At 44.0% G+C, this 21,711-nt stretch overlaps 1 protein-coding gene and 1 non-coding gene across 4 annotated transcripts in view; one reads left to right on the top strand and one right to left on the bottom strand.

Moving 5' to 3' along the window:
- Nucleotides 1–21,711, bottom strand: part of IFT43 (intraflagellar transport 43) — a 73,602-nt gene that overhangs the window by 23,990 nt on the left and 27,901 nt on the right. The gene's annotated exons all lie outside the window — the stretch shown is intronic.
- LOC120620008 (5S ribosomal RNA) lies at nucleotides 19,713–19,831 on the top strand. Its single transcript, XR_005657723.1, has one exon. It is a non-coding gene; the product is annotated as a 5S ribosomal RNA (ribosomal RNA).

Raw genomic sequence — 21,711 nt, 5'->3', positions numbered from 1 at the left:
GGGAAAGAGAGGAAAGGAAAATTGAATGAATTTTGGCTGAAGTTGGGGAGGGAGAAGAGGATGGGTAGGGAAATTTGAAACAGGATGGAACAAGTCCTGAAGGATCTCCCGGGCCAAGTAAACAGACTGAACTACTAAGAGTAGGAGGGCGAGTGGGACAGAATGGGCGGTTGGAGGACACCGAAGGGAAATTACGATGGGGTGTGTGGGGTGTCGCCACAGCGGTATTGCTGGATGATGTCGGTTCCAACGCTGTTCTAAGTCAAAGGAACCCTAACGTAGAGGCCCCGGCAGCCGCCAAAGCTGCCTCCTGTCTGTGTGGGAGGAGAGAAGGCTCTGCTCCCAGCTCGCTGCCTCTGATGGTCCTAGTGAAGCTGAACTCCATAAACACACTGTCCAAATGACTCAGCAATATGTTACCAACGTAGAAGGGCCTGGATGAAAATGGGGATCAGCAAGTAATGGGATTAAAGAAGCCAGGGACACTAGGCTGGCGCCTTTGCTGGTACATAAGAGACATATCCAGCTCTGACTACCCTTAGGGGTTACGAATGAATCGTTCCTTCCTATGCAATGTGTCCTGGCAAAAGCAGTGGTGATTTTGTCTGAAGGAAACAATAATGATAATGTTAATATTCAGGGGAAAGCTGATTAATTGCCATTTATCCATTCAACATCCAAAAAGGGGATGCGTTTCATATTTGGCTTAATTGCTGCTGAGCCCACATCCTGCTCTCTCTCACTCTAGGGGGAGCCAGCGGGCCTCCCGCATCTTACTGCACCCCATGGGAAGAAGCAAGATCAAAATGGAGCCCTCAGGTTGGACGGCATGGATGTCCTTAGGTGGTGGTCTTTATCTCTCTCCCTCTCCCTCGCCCTCCCTCACTTACCCCCGCCCCCAACAGGTTCTGTGCAACAGCCTCCTGCTCAGGAGATGGGAAAAGGGCAAGGAACACCCTGCCTTTGTTGAAGTTGGCCACTTTTAGGCAAATCTAGCTTGCAGGTAAGTTTGGACTGAACCACACTGCTTTTGATTTTGGTTTTGATTTGCTCTCTTTTAACATGAATCTGTTGCCTAAATTGGGAGATTTTGTACCAAAATCCAAATTTCTAAATACTTCAAATACAAAGCCTGGCAACACTGGACCTGCATTCCCACATGGAAAACTCGGGGAAGCTGAGTTGTGGCTGCGCCCCCGCCCCCGTGAGCCTGCGCTCCCAGCCCGCCAGAGCACTGGGGGGCCAGTTCTAGTTCGTTATCATTCGACCTGCAATGCTGGTTTTCCTACAAAATGAAGAGACAAGTAAAGTATTTCCTGCAGCTATGCAGCCATCGAGAGAGAAAACAACAAAAAAAGACTAAGTGGGAAGCATGTTTTAGGAGAACTGGGATGTGTATATTTCTCTATAGAAGTGTGAACATGCAAATAATTTGTATATGTATCTCAGTAATATAATTTAAGTGCCATTCTGAAATAAAACCCCACTTCAAAGGCTTACTTTATCTACCTGGCCCCCAAAGGCGCCTCAGGTCATGCAGTGACACAGAAACCAGTGCTAGGACACAGAATCTAGCACGATGATTTCCAAACTACAGGTCATGACCCATTAGTGAGACATGAAATCAGTTTAGTAAATTACCACCAGCCTTTCTTTTTTCATCCTTTAAAAAAAAGAAAGTATAAAAAAGAGTATACTGCAAATACTAAGGATAAGTACTAGATAAATTTTTTTTTTAGTTTTCTATACACACATACCCAGCATGATGTGGGGTATTTTTAAATAGTTTGGTGATAGGTTAAAAAAAATGAGAACGAATTGGTCTAGCACAGCCCACCAGGGTAGGTAACCAGAGAAGGATTTGGGCCGCAGTCCCGCCTCCCACAGATTGTGCAGGGTGGCGGCAGAGGTAGAGAACTGTGGGTTCTGGGTCATCTCTTCTTCACATACTTCTGAGGAAACTGTGTGACTAGGTCCGGCCCCATGAGGCTGACTGCAGAGCTGTGGTCAGCGCCGCCCTGGGCTATAGTTTTTTACTACACGCACAGCTCATGTGCCTCTTTCCCCAGAAGTGGCTATTAAAGGGTTTGGGAACCTGACAGTTATAATAATACTGTGAGACTGTCTTACTCAGGGCACTTTAAATACTCTTTAGATACTTTCATGTCTATCAACACTAGCTCAGCTTGAGCTCTGGAAAAAAAGGTAAAACAGGTTTCAGTGGCACCATTATACATGGGGACACTGGGCACTGCCCTGTGCTTCACCCAAATCACAGAGCTAGTGATGAGGCTGAGATGAGAATCCCTAGATTCCAAATGTACTGCCCTACGCTTTTTAAAAGCAGATACTGCTGATTTCCAGATGTCCCTAGGGCACCCAGACATCCATTTGGATTTACTGTGCAGACAGTCCATTCCTGACTTTGCACACTTACAGAAAGCAATGGATGGTATAGATACAGAATTAAAAGGTGGGGAGAAGCCTTTAAACCAGGAGTTCTTAACCAGTGGTGCACCATGGAATCACATCTGGGAAGCTTTTTCAGTGTCCACGTGCTAGGCCTCACCCCAGACCCCTGAGGTAGTAATTTTTAGAAATGGGACCCAGTCACATATAGGAGAAACACTGCCCTAAACCTTATTTCAGATAGTAGGCTGAGCTCTCCAGTTGCTAAGCACAAAATAGAAACCTTCTACCTTATCCTTCGGAGTTGCCTGCTTTCTTCTCACAAGTGTTAATGAACTCTGACTTCACCGCCAGGCTGAGAGGAACAGGAAGAAGGTTTCATAGACTTAAACCTCGTCCTGAGTGATCCTGAGTTGGCGATCTAGAAATTCAGACAAGATTCCATGGTGTTCATAAAAGCTAGACAGGTACTTCCCACCCTGGCAGGCCCAGAAGCGATTCAGATCCGATTAGAGATGCTTGCTCAATATTCAAAATGTAAAACATAGAGGTTGCTGAACCAGCACTTTGAAAAGTTAATTAAATGCCAGGTTTCTTTTTAAGAGCTACTCCATCACTTGCTGATTGCTTTGGCCATTTTGCAGAATGAAGCTTTCACTCTGGACAATGAGTAAATGTTCTCCCTCACCTCCCACCTTGTGGAGACGGGGTGACAGGATGAGGGCACTCTGGCTTCCTGCTTTCCAGCAAGTGATACACTTGGTGACTTCGCAGGAAAGGAAATCAGCTATCACGGTGGCTCTTTCCCAATCTTGAAAAACACTCAGCCTCACGTAAACCAGCTGTTCTTTAAACATCAGGTTCTTGGGTGGAGGATTTCGAGGTTAAGGGAGTGGGCTCGTCATCCCTATCTTTATTTAAAGCCCAGTCCCTCGGCTCAACACTCCACCAGTCAGTCCTCTCCTGGTTTTCACCCTCAGTTCTCTAGGACCCACCCTCGGTTTCTTCTTCTTGGCTTCACACATCACCCTTACCTCTCAGGGAAAAGTCCACCCTCAGGCCCCTGCCCCAACAAGCCTGTCATAGGAGGCTGATGAAAGGCTATTATTAGTCGATAAACAGTTAACACTTATTTTGCTTATTTGGGTGCCAGGCACTGTCATCATAGTCTCTCACTTATATATTACCATTACATAACATATTATACATAGTATTATGTTTTCTTAATTTAATTATCACATTATCTTATGCATCACTCCTCTGGAAGAAAAAAATCAAAATGCCATTTTCTTGAGAGGTTTTCTACTCTCATAATTTAAAAATGTCCAATAAAACTCTAAGAAGTGCTCCATTTTACAGATGAGGAGAGTGGGGCTCAGAGAAGTACAGTAACGTGCCTAAGGTCACGCAGCTAGAGAGAAGTAAGGCCGTACAACAAACTCTGGGCTATGTGACACCAAAGCCAGTTCTTAACCCCTACACAGTAGAGGAACATGCAGGCAGTTCTACACTATGGGGAATGCTCATATTATAGACTCTGCTTCAAACCCAACTGATATTTTCCATGATGAGAATATCTTTCGACTTATAGTAGTGCTACAGCTTTGTCAGGCCTGACAGGTAGTTAATGTTACTTTAACTGTTAAATGCGATTACATATGTTTTATTTACAACATGACAGTTTGTGTTGTGGCAAAAAAAGAGATTCCATGTAGCCAAGTCACCTTCCCCTCCACGTAGCCTCTTTTTCTAAGTTCTTCCACTCAAATGTGATTCTTTTCTTTTAGCATTTAGAGATCACACTGACACACCATGGGCACAATCTGGTCAACCAAGGACAAGCTTGATGGCACTGGCACACATGGGACTGCAGCCACACAGGACCACCACCGAATCTTGGACCCTCGGTTTCATGCTGGGGCTCAGTGGTAGAGGTGTGCTGTACCATAAAAACCCTCCCCGCCTGCACTGTTTGCCTCCTCCATCCTCCCTGTTTATCAGACAGAGGCCTCAGCTGCTGCTTACACAGGTTACGTGCTGAAGGGTGAAAGGCAGCCCTAATGTAGACATCATCTCAGTTAAAATGTTTCTCTCGAGTTTAATGGAATACTGCAGAGATCTAAATGGAGATAAAGTACCACGGCTCAGAGAACAGCCAGGATGCTGTCTTTATGCAGCATGACAATGTTCAGTAGTTAATTAGACACCGTTAACCTATTTTAGCAGGGGACATAACTGGGATAAATGGGGGGAAGTGTCCTTGAAGTCTCTTAATATCCACAGCACATATTGGACCCTAGACTTACCTCCCTGCTGTAAGACAGATCAGGCTTAAAACAGACCAAAGTACCAGGCATCTAGAGCCCTGGCTGTCCCAGTGGAAGACCCTCTCCTAGTCCAGCCCCCACGGACCAAGGCCTCTGACCTGCAGAGGGATGTGAAGGGTTGGGATAAACGGTTACTATTACTACTTGTTGCCTGTGAGAGAAAAAGCTAAAGCCATAGTAAGGAGCTCACAGGCCTCCCATGACAAAAAGAAGAAACTGTAGCCAGAGGCCAAATTCATAAAGAAACACCTGGCAAGGGGAAGAACAGAAATAAGATACCAGCTAAACTGAAGCCAAAGAAACCTTACATTTTAAAAATGCGTCATTTTTCTGGAAGAAATCAAAATGCCATTTTCTCGAGTTTTTTTACCTTCATAATTTAAAAATGTCCAATAAAATGAATAAGTGCCTCCAAACCTCACTGAGGTAAATTGTACCAAGGCACAAGAGAGAAGAAATAATCTGTCCAGATCATAACACATCACTAGCACATCCCAAACCGAGGCCCTACTTTATAAACTGTATGACCCACCAAATGAGCCCTCACAGTGTAAATCCAAATCTGAGCAGAGTGAAATTTTGCAACCGCAATCTTGGCGGTCGTGTCCGTTCAGTATCAGGCAGTAGACTGGTTAACTGAGGTACATCTGTTCTAAGATGTCCCCATACCCATAATACTGATTAAAAGCCAGATATTTCTCATGAACTAAAGTCTTCCTCAGCCAACAGATTTCTCCTGATTGAAAGCTCTCCTGAAAGCTGAAGTCCCCTCTCTCCTCTCGGTCCCCAGTTCTTGCCATTCACAAGTTGAGTGTCCAGTATGTATTTTAGGTATTGTATTTTCTCCCATCTTTTAAAGACAAGCAAGAATTCCCCCAACACCCAAATTTTGGCACTTTAGGGTTTTATGTAATATTAGATCATATTTATCTACTGCCAGCAAGGTGTCCAGCAGAGAGATGAAAACTGATGTCCATGTTCTATCTGCAGACGGCCAAGCGCTATTCAAGTTGAAAGTACAGCGAATCACAAGGCAATTCCTGGGTGAAGTTTGCCCCCTGCTGGTCATATTAAAAATAACATCTTTGTTCTGATTTAACCTCTAAAGGAACATTTATTTATCAGGAGAAAAAAAGAGTTGAAAAATATAAAAACTGTTTTCGTAGCTAAAAACAGTTATAGGAACACAAAATGTACGTATATGAGGCAGATGTAAGCAAAATGTCATGGGAACTAGCCATGCCAATTGGGTGAGCCTTGGGGAGGCTTCCTAGAAGACTTGCCAGCTGAAAGATGAGTAGGCTTGTAACAGGCAGAAAGGCTACAGGAAGGCTTTTCCAGCTAGTGGAAACAAACTGAGTAAAGGTAGGAGGCATAAAAGGGTCAGGTGTGTTCAGAAAATAGCCGGGACCTGGTGTGGCTGAAATACAGACACAGTGGTGGCTGCAATGAGAATGGCATCAGAGCTGGCTGGGTAAGCAATTAGACTTGAACAAGATGCGATTACATGTTGGCATCGACTCTATAAATATATATATATACACTGACATTGGTCAGGGATTAGGAGGAACTATGGGGCTACAAATCAATTTTCCCTGGGTTCCTTTTTTCCTTTTGAGTTACTTAAGTCCACAATTTAAAGAGAGGTTGCAATGAGTAACATGCAATATAAACGCAGCATGAAGGGGCTGAGTGGAAGCAGCTCTGTTATTCTTCCTGCTGGGAGAAAGGATGGGAGGAAAAGCACCTGGGAAGAAGAGTTTCCCTAACATATCATTTTCAAATGCCACCTTTATAAATTTTGCTATAGCTGTGTACTTTCTGCACCTACTTTATATTTTCTTTGTTGACTTCTTAATTTTACTTAAATAAATTTATTTAAAAGAAAGCTACCATCACTAGCCATATGGAAGGTAATTGCAAAAAAAAAAGTTTTTAAAAAGCATGAAATGTATTTTATTACAGTTAGATATTGCTGTTTGCCAAAAGTTGGAGCCTATGCCTTATTCTTTGTTAAAAAGGTAGATTATCACGTTTAGGAAAGTATGAAAGAAATACTAGCTGGAAACCGAGACTTTCCCACTGACATGATCAGAGAAACCGAAAGCAAATAGAAAAGAGAATAACTTTGTGAGTCTATGCCAGTCTTTGGAAAATGTAGCTATAAGGACAGAGTGAAACGCCATAGGATACGCTGACTGGAACTCATGGGTCCACAAGTCAGTTTCTGGAAACCTTTATTTCAGTCCATTTTTAACTGCTGAACACCACAGGTTGGGTCTCTTCCTCCTCCGGGAGAGAATTTTCTACTCTGTAATGGAGAAACCTGTAAGATTTCCTTCCAGTCACTTACTCGTTGGGTTTTGTTATTGTTGTTGTTGTTCCTTTTTTCCATCCCTCCAAAATGACAGTCTTTCAAAAGCCCATAAATACACTGAGACCCGTGCACGTGAGGAGGTGCCTCCTGTCACTAGAAGTGAACTCTTCCAGCTGCCAGCGTGAGAGGCCACAGGTAGTGCAGGGCTGCATGTGGCAGCCTTCTAGAAGGCTCAGGACCCACCCTGGTGACTCTCTGGTATAATGAACCAAGGACACCCTGGCACTTCAAAACATGGCCTTTTGTACAACCACCACTGTGAAACCAGGAGAAACTGGCACAGCTACTGGTAACCAGCTGTGGTGAGGGCAGCATGGGTCAAAAAGTAAAATCACTGGCAGATTCACTAGACCAGAAAAAAACCTAGATTACATGAGGGGGCTCTATTTCGTGTGCACATTTATATCTACATATGCCCAAGCTGTGGCTTCTTTACGGGAACTGCTTCCAGTTACTCCTCAATAAAGGACTAAAAAGAAAAGGGAAGAAGTAGGTATGATATTCACAGATGCATTGTATTTCTGAGAGGCTGAATCCATCAAAGGGAAAACAAGGAGATCATTTATGTCGGGAGAATTTTAACCAATGGCTGGCATCTCTAGCCATCCTCCCCTGGCTTTTAGCTGCTCACACTGCAAAGCAGTGAGTCCCCCTTAGCAGAGTACTGGCTCAGGGGACACAACTTTTTTCCTTGAAAGTTTTTTTGTTCAATAAGATTGCTTCATATGATCAACATCTCATTTCTGTGAGGGTCCCGGAGGATAGCAGTAAAGACAATTTTATTCTAAAAGACTCACTATTGCACAAATAGTATAGTCCATGGCCTTTTCATGAACTTGAGATAAATGCATGCAGCTTTCAAGGTTTGAGGATGGGCATGGGTACAGAATGAGAGGTACATTCTATTACACTAATTAGCTGTCTGACCTTGGGCAGCCAGGCAAGGTGACATCTAAGGGCTTTTCTAACTCTAAGATTCTATAACTGAGTCACTTACCTCTCCCCGCCACCTCATTTTCTCCATCTCTAAACTGAAGGGGCCATGCTCACAACTTCTCAGGTCCTTCCCCAGCTGTGAACAACAGGGACCCTGCCTCTCCAGATCCTGACCTCCAGCCCCATCTGTTCCCCACAAATATCATTCCTTATTCTGACAACCTCCAAGAACCCCTTCTCTGTAACTGCTTTATCCAGCCCAAAAATTTCAATCAAGACACTGCAATGTGCTGGTTTGGAGAATCCCAAAATCACCATGGTGGAGAAAACAAACAAATGGAAGGGGCATCATAAAGGAAGAGGAAGGGAAGGGGAAGGGGAGGGGAGGGGGAGGGGGAGGGAGAGGGAGGGGAGAAACCCTCTTTCCTTTATTCAGTCGTATTTAGAGACAACAAAGTTAACGCAAGCTCTCTTCTTACCTAAGAATTGAAGACGTTTTCCTCCTTGGTCTTCCCTTCTCCTTTCTTAGCTATTGTCAAAACCTGCCACTACTTTCCCAATTGTATAAAGAAATTTTACTTTCCCTCTGCACTCCTGTCCTAAACACTCAACCTACTCTTAACATTCCCTCTTGTTTTCTGCCTGCCTGTGACAACTTTCTACTTCCTTTCCAAGCACTTGGAAAGGGGGTATCTGCCTGGGCCTGCTGAACCTTGCAAACTTCCAAAAAGGGCACCCCATAAACCAGCTCTGTTCTCCAGGTCCAACACAGCTTGCAGCCCTGGGCTCAGTCACTCAAGGTCCAGCCAGCCTGGGTGTGGGAGCTGAGCCCCGATGTTGAAAACCCGTGGGCTCTGGAATCAGAAGTTTCAAGTCAGAGTTTCGCTGTTCCACCAGCTCTTGGGTAAGTCACTTAAACTCTGAAAAACTGGTGATAATATAGTGTTATTTTAAGAATCAAATAAGTTAATTCATGCAAATCATTAGCATAGTACTTGGCACACAGGAAGTGCTCAGTGAATAATAGCTGCTGTTGGTGGTGGTGGTGGTGGTGGTGGTGTGGTGGTATTGTGTTGTTGTTGGCATTCTTTGTTTGTTGTTTTATACAATATTATTATTCTACCAAATCAGTTGTTTGTTGTTGTTGTTGTTGTTACTATTATTATTCTCGCTCCAGTCTATCGCCTATGCTGCTAATCCTTGTTGTCTTTCTCCTCCTTGGTCCTGGTACTGAACCCCAGCCCAGAGACAGGTGCTGGCTGAGTGTGCCCAGCTGAGTCGCTTCATACTTTGTTTCTAGACCCATTGTTCTGTTTCGCCACATTCCTACTACCCCTTGATGAATGTGCCTGGACTCTTTGGCCAACATGCCAGCAGCCTGCCCTGGACACGTGCCATCTCCACCTGGCCTGTTGTCTCCCATCTACATAACCCACCCCCACACAAGAAAACTTTCGCCCAGCTCACAGAGCCTCTCCACCAGCTGGCCACTGCTTTCTACACAAAATGAACTTGGCCTTTGCGGTTAACCTCCAGGTTTCTCAGTCTCACGTATGCCATCTCCTGTTTTACTTTTTCTGCCTCTTGGTCCCCTTCCTCCATTTCAGCCACTTCCATTTATCCCTGTCTTAAAAGCAACTTTTTCTGGCTTTTGAATCCTTTCCAAAGCATTTCCCACTTCTTGGAAGCTTCTAGAATTAGGTGAAATTGTTCCAATGCTACTTAGAAATAACTCTCTACATCACCTGACACAGTTTTTAGAGTAGGACAGTCTCAGCCAGTGAGTTCTGTATCTCAGCTTGATGGAGTCGGACCACAGAAGACAACTTCGTACCTAGCCAAAAACTGTCTCCCTTTCCTCTTGATTCAAACTCCAATTTAGTTTGGGGGGCAATGAGCCCAACTAAAAATATTCAGTTCCCCAGCCTCTTTCACAATAAGGGGTGGGCATACGCCACATTTCTCACCAATGAGAAAGATGTAGCGGTCCCTGGAGAGCATGTCCCACTCCCTCACCTCCGAAAGACAAATTATTGCTAAGAGTGAGCCCTTTGCCTTCATCTCCATGTCATTCTCCCTTCTTCCTGCCCGTCAAACAGAGGTGAGGCCTGGAGATACAGCAGCCATGATACAACAATGAGGCATGAGCATGATGACAAAGGCTCACATGCTAAGGGCAGTGGGTAGGAAGACAAAAAGAGTTCCCTCCTGTCACCATGGGGGTGCCACACCAGCCCTGGACTGTGGAACCAAGGGCTCTTGTTTTCTGAGATAAACCTCTTTCTGTTTAAGCCTCTGTTAATGGGATTCTCTGTTGCTTGCACATGAATGCAACCTCAACTAACACAGCACATCTAGTGGCAAATGAGAAGTCATTCTAGTCAAGAAGGTACAAATATCCTACAAAAAAACCAGTCCCACATAACCATAATAGTTAACCTTAATATTCGGTCTCGTAAGAGAAAGCAATGATTTGAAATGATACACGAGGAGTGTAATTCTCAGGATACAAATGAACAACATTACCAAAGCCTGCTGGGAAAAAAAGATATCAAACTCAGGGGAAAAAGATGAACAGGCCCTCTCCACAACTGTCCGGCCTAAAGAGAAGATTCCCTTTGAAGCGTGGAGATGAGAATCCTTAAGAGGGACTCCACACTGCGAGAAATGCATGTCTCTTTACATCTGCAAATACCCCAAGATCATGATCATGCCATATCAAAAAGGCATTCAGAAGATGAGTGATAATGTGTCCCTTGCACCACTGGTCACACACGTCAATACTCCAAGGGCTCCCTGCTCCCTAAATAATAAAGTACGTGCCTGGGGTTCAAGGCCCCGTACAGGGCTCTTCTCTGGGTAACCTGGGCTTCAGCCACCCGATCTACTGGTTCCTACGCGGTGGCGCACTCGTGCCCCACACCCCCAGCCCTGTGCCTGGAAGGCCTGCCCATGACTCAGTGTTTGTCAACTGTTTCAAGGCAATGATTCATAGACGAAAATGACTTGTTTCAAACAGCTATCTAGAAAGCATATTTCAGAAGTTCAAACATACTTTTTGAGTTTGTAGTTTTAATGCTGAAGAGACAGAGCCCAAGGGTGCTGAGCGAGCAGTACGCGGTCACACTGGACCTCTCCTGCTCCTCTCTCCCAGCTCAGTGCTTGGTGAAAACAAGTCCTCTATACATCAAGGCTTTGTCATGTATTGGGATTTCCCAGAATCATAATATCCTAGCCCCGAAAAGGGAACTTTGGCAAACCTCTCAGGCAATCTAGGCCCAGAGAGTCCACAGGACTTGCCTCAAGGTCACACAGGGAGTGAATCACAGAAAAGGACTAGAATGTGGGCAGATGTCCTGAGTCCTAACACATGCATGGGGAATGGGTGGCCCTAAGAAAGGACAGTAACCAGAAATGAACTCAGGAAACGGCCTCCAAGGCAGATGCCTGACTGTATTTAATGTGCATTTAGAGCACCTCGCTCTAGGCCAGAGCCTCATGGATGACTCTGCCCACAGCCTCACAAAAGAGGCCCAGACGGAAACTGAAGGCGGGGCTGCTTGTGCACCAGTAACCAGAACCAGCCCCCTAGCTGGCTGCCTGGGACTGGATCCAGTTCTTGGAGGGCACTGCAGGGTTAGAAGGAACGATCATTTCCAATGCCTAATTGAACTTAATGACTAGCCTAATTAGGCCTTTTAATGGCAGGACCAGTACGGCCTTGGCTCATGCCCCTAAGTACAGGCTGCATCCTGTACGCACCTTCTCCTCAGGGTCAGGCAGCTGGCTAGAGCACAGCTCTGCAGACATGCAGGCCAGAGAAGGTTAAGGAGGGTATGGGTCACACATTCACGGCCTGCTATTCTTCCCATAGGCTGAACATGTTGGAGCCATGTCAAGATGGCCCTCAGGGACTCCACTGAGGTTCTGCCCAGTACAGAGGCAGCAGCACTATATCAGGGGCAAAGGGCACAAAAATGGAAGGAGGCGAGGCACAGAGAATAAGGGCATGACCCCACAGTCACGCTCATGTGGGTTCAAATCCTGCTGCCTACCTACCAGCTGTGTGACTTGGAGCAAGTTATTTAACCTTTCTGAAATTCCATTTCTTCATCTGTAAGCGGAGATAACAACAGCACCTACATCACTGGGGTTGTTTTGGGAATAAAGTCAGTCAACTGTGCTTAGCACAGTGCCCAGCACAAAAGCCACAATAAATGATGTGTGTATGTCTCTGTGTGTTTTCCTACTCACATGACAAGAGGGCTAGGCAAGACATGTGGGCTGTCTACACTCGGGTTCTGCAGCTTGGCCCCAGAAGGAATCATCCAGATCAGAAGATGAAGCTGAAATTTCCTAAAGATAAGCTATTTTTAAAAATCAGGGGTAGCTGACAATGGCATAAAAATTAGAAATAACCTAAATGCCCAACAGGGGAACAATACATTTATACCATGGAAGTATTATGATGTAGTTGGAAAGATGAGATAAAATAATCCACTTGTCCTAAAAGATCTCTAGGATGTATTAAAAGAGCTCTAAGATGTACTATTAAATGAAAAATGAAAAAAATTAAGGAACAGAACACAATCTGATCTCATTTCTGTAATAAAAAACTATACATAAGTAAATCTGTTCTGTAAAAATATATACTGTATATCTATTATTGGTAAAGCTACCAACAAACTATTACCAGTAGTTACTCCTATAGAGATGACTAGGCTTGGAGAAGATGGTAGTTTCAGGCAAATTTAGCTTTGAAGTGTTTCTGGTTTGCTTGTACAACTGAAAAAGACTTTATAAAAAAATATGCTTCCACTGAGCTCCTCACAACGGAGGGGTTCAAGCAGACCCAAGACCAACCCTTGAAGAAACACCAGAATCTGACAGGAGATTGCATGACAGTGGCTCTAACCTTCTAGTTTCAAGACCTCTGTACCATGTGACAAGAGATGAAGGACTGCATTCCATAGGACGCTGTGCTTTTGGGCTGTTGCTATTTAAGGGATACTTCTGTGGGCCTCTCATTTCTTTCCTGACTCTCCGAGACCCTCCTACTTTACCATCCTATCCCTGGTTCCAAGAAATGACCAGTTCTAGTCACAGGAGAATTTGCACTTCTGCAAAACTAGAAACTGTAAAGGGCCAAAAGTCAAAGCCTTCACAGGAATGCTCAGAGCGTATTAAAAAACCACTCCTGGTTTTCAAATAGAAAAATAAAATTCAAGGATAACTTAACCTGCTAAGAAAAGCTGAAGGCCTTAAACGAAGCTGGGAGCAGGCTCGGGGGAGGCGAGGATCAGGGCCTGTGCTGTGCAGTCTTTGGCAGGCCTCCCACAGGCCTCCCCACAGGCAAATGGGAAGCAGTACTGCTGACTTCGGCCCTCAGAAACACAGCCCTTGCGTGCTGTGTGGCCTCGGGGTCTCAGCTGTCCTTTCCCTGGTACACATAGGCAACAAGTTTATCTCAAGTCACTATATGGCTCCTCCACTCCTCCCAGGGCATCAGGCACTCACCCCTGCTCCAGGGAGGGAAGTGGCTAGGGCCACTTGTCAGGAAGACTACTCCCCTTTTCAGAGTAGAAAGTGAAGCATCCAAATGCTACTCCACATGGGGCTTATGGGAACAGACTGCTATCACCTTCAACTGGGAGGCACTTGACAGAATTGCAAGATTCCAATTATTTCATATTTAGTCATTTGCATAAGTAAATTGGTTTTGTGACACTAGACAAGCCATCCAGGGCCCTAAACTGCAATGAGTATAACATAGATCATCTCTGCTTGCTCTGAAATGAACATCACTATGTCAATCTAAGTGGAAGCACATGAACATGCCCCCCTAATCCTCAATGAGAAAAAGGTTGATGCATGCTTCATATCTGTTCTCTAGCCTATGGGATCTATATGTACTATATTGAAAGCCTTTATAATACTTTCCAAAGGGTCATGTTATATCAATTACATGAATAAACTCAGACTGGGAAAATATTACAAATATTGTCTGCTCATGATTACTTTTATTGAGAGAGAAATTTTGGAATACTATGTAGCCCTTAAAAATGAGGCAGTTACACTCTATACTGAAGTTCAGAAACATCATCAAAAAAATACTGTGACATGAATTTAAAAAATGCAGAACAGATCACCATTTGTGTGAGGCAATAAAAGAATATATCAACCTATATTTCTGAGAATGCACAGAGTATCTTTGGAAGGAAACACACACACATAAACTGGGGAACAATGGTTGCCCCCAGGGAGGGCAAATGAGTGCCTGGGGAAACAGGGAAGGGAAACAGACGTTTCCATTTCATATCCCACTGTTTTTTATTTGTTGAATTCTTTATTAGGTATATATCTTATTTTATTTTAAAATAAATAAATTCAAAATTCACTAAGAGTTCTAACATCTCAAAAGATGACATGAAGTTAAAGAGTAACCAAAACATCAGAATTTGTACTGCCTTTGCATCCTCCTCTCTCTCTTAGTCCTCTTAATGAAATGATTCACCTTTCTCAACTTAGTTACATTTGAGCTTTAAGGTCAAATAGACTCTACTCCATAAAAAGGCAGAATATTGTCATTACAAAAAAGGGTTTATTCTAACAAAGTTAGACCTGGTGGCACATGCTGGCTGAGGGACAGTGCTCTGTCCATGTCCACAGAATGAACATGTGTGTATTACCTCCACCTATGTCCATGAAGGGTGACTTTCAGACAGTGCCTCAAGGCTGTGCCCCTTCAGGCCTGAGCAGGAAAGGACAGCTCAGCCAAGTCCCACCATTATCCATCCCTTATCCTTATTCCTTCTTACCTAACAGCTACCAAAACAACACAAGTGTCTGAAGGTAGGAAAGGTGTAAGGATAGAATGATCTCAACATATCCTACTCTTTTCCCTTCTTCAGTGAGGATACTTACTTTTCACTAGTTATTTCAATATGTACAGTTTCGGTGTCATTTATTTTGTCTTCAGATCCTACTGAAGATATATGATTTACAGCAATAAATAATACAATTAAATTCTAATTTAAAAAAAAAACTATGAATTCCCTAAGTTCATTGAAATAAAAACTTATCTAGATTTTCCTCTAATATCTTTCTCTCCAAATGTGAAGAGCAAAGCAAAAAATTACTCTTTGAGGAGCCTACACAGGACAAACAAATGTCAGGTGTACATTAAAAAGATACGTTGTTGCTTGGCCCTGAAGCCATCTTTTCTGAATTTGCCATGCCTTGAAAGCCACAAGGAGGACAAGCATAAACACAGGTAGAAGCAGGGAGGTCTTGTGAGGATCACTAAAAGCCACAGAAACAGGGACATGGCACCTGAGCTCTGGGAACAGCCACTGGAAATGGGTGCACAATTAGCTACCTAACTACAACCTCCCCTTATCCATCTCATCTGATTTCACCCAATACTGGACACTCATCTCTGGTGTATGACCAAATACCTGTTCACCCATGGTGCCCAAGACCTACGCAATACCAATCCTGGGTTCTTTGTGGCCGAGGGCAGCCTGTGGAAAATAAATTCTCAATACTTGTAAACAAATTTGTATCTTGATGAAAATCTGAAAGTAAAAGATTGTTATTTTACTTTACTGGAATTCAGGAATAGGCTATCTGGTCCCTTTTTAATTATTGAAGCTCTGTAAGAAATGCCCCAAATTCACTCACTGATCAAATATGTACTGAGTAGCTATATATGTGTCAGGCACCAGAGACCCAGAAGCAAACAATACAGACAAAAATCTCTTGCAAAGTAGAGATTTACTAGTTGCTAGTCATGCAAATGCAAAAGCAACTGCAGCTTTCAAACAGTTTAGTAAAAACCAAAAACAGAAAAAAATAGAGAATGAAGGCAGAGCCACATGTGGTAAAACATTAATAACTAGAAGGGTGTTTGTTGTACTATTGTTGCAACTTTTCTATACATTTCCCCACTGAAAGGGGGAAAAGGCAGGATTACAGGTATAAATTGTATTTCAGGCAACAAATAGTTGATGAGAGAAAGTGCTTTACAGAAGAATTTCTGTTAATCAGTGAAAATTAGAAAATCACCATCTGACATCTTTTAATGAAATCATGGCTCTGGGTAACAATCACCAATGAACGCTATGACCACTACGTGTGAGTTGGGCAGGGAATGTAAAATGGACACCACACCATGACCCCACTGATCAATCACAGCCTCACTTAATATGGAACCCCCGCCACCTGTGCCTCTCAAGCCCGTGCCTTCAGATGTGATGCAGTAGGATGTACACAGCACCACCTGACTAGATAGCAATGGGCCAAATCCAGAATGGGGAACACTCTACCAGACAAGAGACTCCAAAAAAAAAAAAAAATCAATGGCACAGAGCAGTATATATATCCCAGTACTTCCCTACCTTTTTCAAAACTTGAGGCACTTAAAAAAAAATACTTGAATGGAAAATGGGCGGACAGGTGAGACTGCTCATTTATAGGTGACCAGCCTAAGGACCTTGGCAGATCTGGCCTGCTAGGCCTGGCCTGCCAGGTTCAAGGGCAGAGCACCTAGACCTTGGCACAGCTTCACCCATAGTGCAGCATACGGCACTCCAGTGGGGAAGCTCCAGCTGACCTGCCCTCTGTGATACTTTTCTAAGAAACTGACTTCTATAGGGATGGACAGCCTGTAACAGAGCTGGGTTAATAAGACAAAACGTGCATTTGTAAGTGTGCTTACACACCTAGGAGCCTGGCAGCTCTGTGAGTTTTTGCCTTTTACACTTTTGTAGCCTGATAAGAATTTAACTACTTGCTGCTAACAAGAAGGTAGAGGCTTTGGTATAGCAATGACACAGAGGGAGAGGACAGAAACCCTTTAGTATTCTTGGAACATCAATGCCATTAAAAAAAAAAGCAAGAGAGAAAGAGAGAAGGAGGAGGGAAGGGGGCAACCTCAGGACCAGCACACGGCTGTTCTACCACCATCTTGATGTCCTTGACGCGTGCAGATGGTGCGGAAGTGGCTGGCACCAGAACAGCCCATGAGAAGGAATGAGCGGCCAATGGAGATTTATGTGAGGAGAGTGAGATGGACAAGGTAAAATTGTCAGGAGGAGTTGTTAGAAAGTAAAATATATTGTGACAATTCCACTCCTGCCGTTCATCAATAAACTGACAGATCATTTAGTGTCAATTAGGAGTGATAGATGGACAAGTCCCCATGATCCTGGGCCAAAATTAATGGCTGGGAGGGAGAGGGTGATTGAAAATGACGGCTGACATTGAGAGCAAAGTCCTGAAAGTCCCTGAGGGGCCATTACTTGCCTCATTCCCTTGCAGATCAATGCAGGGACAAACCCAAAAACAGACACTTTGAGACAAAACTTAAACGGACTACCTTTCCGTCCTCTCTTTACCAAGTCTAGTTGCCTCTCATTCATCTCACTCCCCATGGCCAAGCTAGTGCCCCACTTCAGGTAACTTCAAAGCCAAGGACAGCCTGGCTCCAGGATAAAATCTTTGGCACAGCAATGACACTGGTGCCAGAAGGTACTGGTGGTGAGCCTAGATCTCAGGCACTTCCTGAATGGGGCTCTTGCTCGTGGTTCAGAGGTGAGCCTTTGGGTTCCGGCACCCAACACCTCCAGCCAGTGAGACATCTAACACTCTCTATCTTGGGCAGTGAGATGCAAATAAAAGAAAGGTATCCCAGAAACTACATCCTTCAGCTGTGAGGTCCTCGGTCAGAACTGTAAACGGGCCCTTTACTTCCCCCTGGTGAGGACACAATGGTACAACTCTGTCAGTCTCCATTTCCTCCCCGCTCCCTCATGGAAGCATACCTACCTTCCTGAATGGAACCTACCTGGGAGAGTTGGTGTGATGCACATATAAGGCACAGCTATGGACCAAATATCCACCCCTACTCCCGCCATTCCCATGTTGAATTCCTAATCCCCACTGTGATGGTGTTTGGAGATGGGGCCTTTGGGAGGTGATTAGGTCATGAGGGTGGAGCCATGATGGCATTAGTGTCCTTACAAAATGAAAAAGAGACACAAGATCTCTCTTTCTGTGTGTGCACGCCAAGGAAGGCCCTGTGAAGACATAATCAGGAAGAGGGCCCTCATCAAGTACCCAACTGTGCTGGCACCCTGATCTCAGACTCCTAGCCTCCAGAACTGTGAGAAATGTTTGTTGTTGAAGTCACCCAGCCTGTGGTATTCTTTCACAGTAGCCCACGCTGACTAAGACAGATACCTAGCACAGGACCATTATTATCAGTGTGAATTTTTCAGTGTGAATTCCCTGCTCTAACCAGACTGACAATAAGGTTACTGCCCCTCTCCCAACACTTATGCCTACACCAGTCTTTGAACAAAATGCTCTCCTCATGATCCTCTTTAGCCATCGGAATTCTTGGCTTGACCTCCATCAACCCTGGACATTGTGATTACTCTCACCTCTGAGGTCACATCGCTAGCGTTAGACATTTCATTCATTTCTCACTTACAATGTGTTCCTTCTGCCATTCCTGACTTGTGTGAATGAAAATGCCTGATCTCCCCAATTGGAATCCAAGCCCTTGCAGGGCAAAAAGCACATTTACACTCTGGACTCCCTGAAGCGCCCCACAAATAGCAGAAGCTTGTGTTTTCCAGCCTTCATGGGGTAGATCCTCAATGGAGCCCAACCACTGCCTCTTACCCCGAAAAGGCCCCCTTTCCTCTTTCAGATTCAAATTTGTTCTACTTGCCTCCAGATACCACCTCTCCTTTGCTCCAATGAGCTCAACAGTTTACCTTCCTATTGAAGAAGAAAGAAAGAGGCCAATCCAAAATTAAATTCCCCCAATTCCACACTCTTCTCCAACTTTTGTGATAACTAACCCAGCCTTTCCAAGCTTTCTCCTGTCCTAGAGAGAAAATGTCCCTGCCTCCTCTTGTCCCAAGTTAATCAGTCTCTCTTGGAAGGTCTTCCCCTATCCCTCCTCCAGGTTCCTACTCCTGCAAATCTGCCTTATTTCTTGTGGACTCACCCTTCTCTCAAGTATTACACACACGACTCTCAACACAGACTTCTCCTTCCAATTACTATCCCAGCTCTTTCTTTCCCTCCTCAGAACAGAAGCCTATATTACTGTATCCATTTCCCCACTTCTCACGTCCTCCTCAGCCCACTGTAGTCTGGCTTCTGCCCTAATGCAAATCACTGTAGCCACTTTCTCAAAGGCCCTAGGAACCTCCAAACAGTCAAATAGATTTAAGGCTCTGTTATTGTCTTCTATTTATGTAGATGACTCAAACTGCACCTCTTTTTTGACCTCTCTTCGAGCTGCTAAACTGTGGCAATTATTGACATAGACCACCACAAGCCCACAAATCAGGTCCCTCCTCCTCCATTCCCTATCTGACGGCACCACTACCCAACCAGTCATCAAAGCGAGGCACCTTGCGGTGACCTTCAACCTCTTCCTCTGCCCTGCATTCAACCAATGACACTTCTACTAACTCTACCTCTGAAATGTCTCCAAACTGTCTCTCCTGTCCAGGCGCACACCACTGCCTAGTGCAGGCTCTTACCATCCTTTGTACAGTGTTACCTTCCCAACAGGTCTGCCAGGCTTCCAGAGCTCCACTTTCCACTGATAGGAGAGTAATCAATCAAAAATATTGATTTGAGTCTGTGGCCATGCCACCCTGAACAAGCCCGATCCCGTCTGATCTCGGAAGCTAAGCAGGGTTGGGCCTGGTTAGTACTTGGATGGGAGACCACCTAGGAAGACCAGGTGCTGTGAGTGTAAAAAAATAAAAAATAAGGGATTGTAAGCTGACAAGGTCCTTGCAATTTGTGAGGTCAACCAAGGGTTGCCTCGCCTAAAAAAAAATATATTGATCTGATCATTCATTTGTTCCATAGTCATTGAGTGCTTATTATGGACTAGCACTGTCTGAGATATTGGAGATATGTAAATAAGAGTGTGTCTCCTCTCATGGAGCTTATGTTACAGTAGAGAGTAAAAGATAATACATGTATGTGTACATACACATATATGTATGCATATATTTCAGGTGGTGATACATAAGGCAGGAGATGAGAACATGGAGTGATGATGCATTCTACTTTATATAAAGCGAGGTCAGGTGGAGCCTTATAAGCCACAGTAAGGACCTCAGGGTTTACTTTGACTGGCAAAAGAATGCTACTGGAGGGTTCTGAGCAGAAAAGTGAAATGATCTCACCTATATTTTTAAAAGGTCACCCCGATCTGCAGAGATAAGACTGAGGGAGACAAGAATGAAAGGTTGACAGGAGGTTCTCACTCGAGTCGGTGCTAGAAATGGCAGTAGCTGTATCTGGGCAATGGCAGTGCAGACAACAGATGTTATTTCAACCATAGACTCAACACGATTTACTGACAGACTGAACAGGAGTGGAGGTAAGAGAGGAGTCCAGGATGATTCCAGAGTTTATGGTCTGAGTAACGGGGAAGGTGGGGTCACCATTTACAGAGACCTGGTGAAGACTTTGGGAGGCATAGGTTAGGGGGCAGAGTAGAAAGGGTGGAAATTAAGAGGACCAGTTTGGACCTGTTAGGATTGGGTTGTTTATTTGAGTAGAAACATCACGTGGACAACTGGATGCTCACAGGCAGGCCTGGGCTAGACATATAAATTTTGGAGTCATCAGTATGCAATAATTAAACTCCTGAGACTGGGCTGAGATCATGCCAAGAGTGTTGAGAGAGAAGAGAGGAAGTTCAAGGACGAGCCCTGGGCACTCCAACACTCAGAGGGGTCAGGACTAGGCCACAGACTGAGGAGCCAGGCAGGTGATTCCCTAGAAAGGTAATATGTGAAACGGAAAAGCATCTCTCTCCAGGAGGAAACTGATTTCATTTGGAAAAATCTTTAATATATTCATCGAGGAATAAACAATTGAGATTCTCTTTTATTCTCTAAGAAGCAGATATAGGATTTGTCTCATTTCCATATTTCAAAATAAATTCCAGATATTAAACGCACTAAAATCCCCTAATAACTTAGAAAAATGGGTCTAAAGTAGACTCAGGTATAAACACTGATGGAGAATACAGCAAAAGTGGTTTCTAAATTCTCTGGGGGAAAAATGGATTAAAAAAAAAATGGTGCTGGGACAAAGCCATTTAGAAAAAGATAAAACTAGATCCATACTTCTTACCATATACTGAAATTAATTCCACATGGATCAGAGATCTAAATTTTAAAAGTTAAGATTTAGGGTATGGTTGTGTTCCAAGAAAATCATCTCTGAAAACAGGCAGCTGGCCCATGAACCACAGTTTGCTGAATCTAAATATATGGAAACAAAGAAGGATAAATTTCTAAATTTATATATGCATACTTACTTTTGCAGCCCAAAAAAAAGAGTATAAGAAGGATAAACCAGTAATGAATAAAGAGGTTACCGACAGGAAATGGAAGAAATGAGGTGGAGGGGATAAGGATGGGAACAAGATATCTCTCAATGTATCTTTCTATACCATTTTGATACAATAAAAAGTACACAATATCACCTGTTCTTGCCAAAAAGCTTTAACTTGAATCAGTCATGAAGAATCAACCAGAGAAATCCAGAACTTGAGACATTCTACAAGACAACTAACCTGGGCATTTCAAAAAAGTCAATGTATGGGTAGAA

The sequence above is a fragment of the Pteropus medius genome, unplaced genomic scaffold (genome assembly GCF_902729225.1).
Source record: "Pteropus medius unplaced genomic scaffold, Ma_sr-lr_union100, whole genome shotgun sequence".
Classification (NCBI taxonomy): Eukaryota; Metazoa; Chordata; class Mammalia; order Chiroptera; family Pteropodidae; genus Pteropus; species Pteropus medius.
Note: the sequence above shows the minus strand (reverse complement) of the source record. Positions and strands in the feature narration are given on the sequence as shown.